The following is a 745-nucleotide window of genomic DNA, read 5'->3' on the forward strand; positions in this document are numbered from 1 at the left end:
TATAATTAATCCCGTAACTAAAATTAAAAAATTATGTAGTTCAATATGTTTAACCTGTAACGTATCGATAGAATAATAGGTAGCATTTTAATGAAAGCATTAAAAAAACCTATAAACTTATACAGAATGTCAGTAAACTGGTGGTACAATATGAAAGGAAGTTATTCCATATGAAAAAATAAGTTGAAAATATAAAATAACATTTTCATATATCAAATTCCATTTTTAAATAAATTTATGTTTAAAATTCATTGAACACATTAAGGGGTGATTTTATCAATATTAAATTTGCCAACTTTATGTACCTTTTTCTCAAAACTGTAAAAGATATTGACACAAATTTTAGGTACATATATACATATGTGTTTTTTGGATTTTCTTAAACATATTTATATGTTAGAATTTAAAAATACTGCTGGGAACCAAAAATAGAATCTTTTCAAAATACTTTTTTTTAAATGTTTGAATAGAAAAGTGTTACTAAAAATAAACGAAGTAAGATACAGCAAAATTTACACCTCAATTCTTTCATCTGCCCACAAAAAATATATGGTTAAAATTTAGTTTCTATATCTCTTAGGATTTTCGAGAAAAAGATATATAAAGTTTCAAAGTTAACTTCCGTAAAATCACGATTAAAGCAAAAGAACATTGTTATTCCTTTTCTCCCTTACTTGTTTCTATGTTTAAAAACTTTTTTTGATTAAAGCATTGTAATTTCTGTACTAAAATAAATAAAATCACT

This window comes from Habropoda laboriosa, unplaced genomic scaffold, assembly GCF_001263275.1.
Source record: "Habropoda laboriosa isolate 0110345459 unplaced genomic scaffold, ASM126327v1 scaffold175, whole genome shotgun sequence".
Classification (NCBI taxonomy): domain Eukaryota; kingdom Metazoa; phylum Arthropoda; class Insecta; order Hymenoptera; family Apidae; genus Habropoda; species Habropoda laboriosa.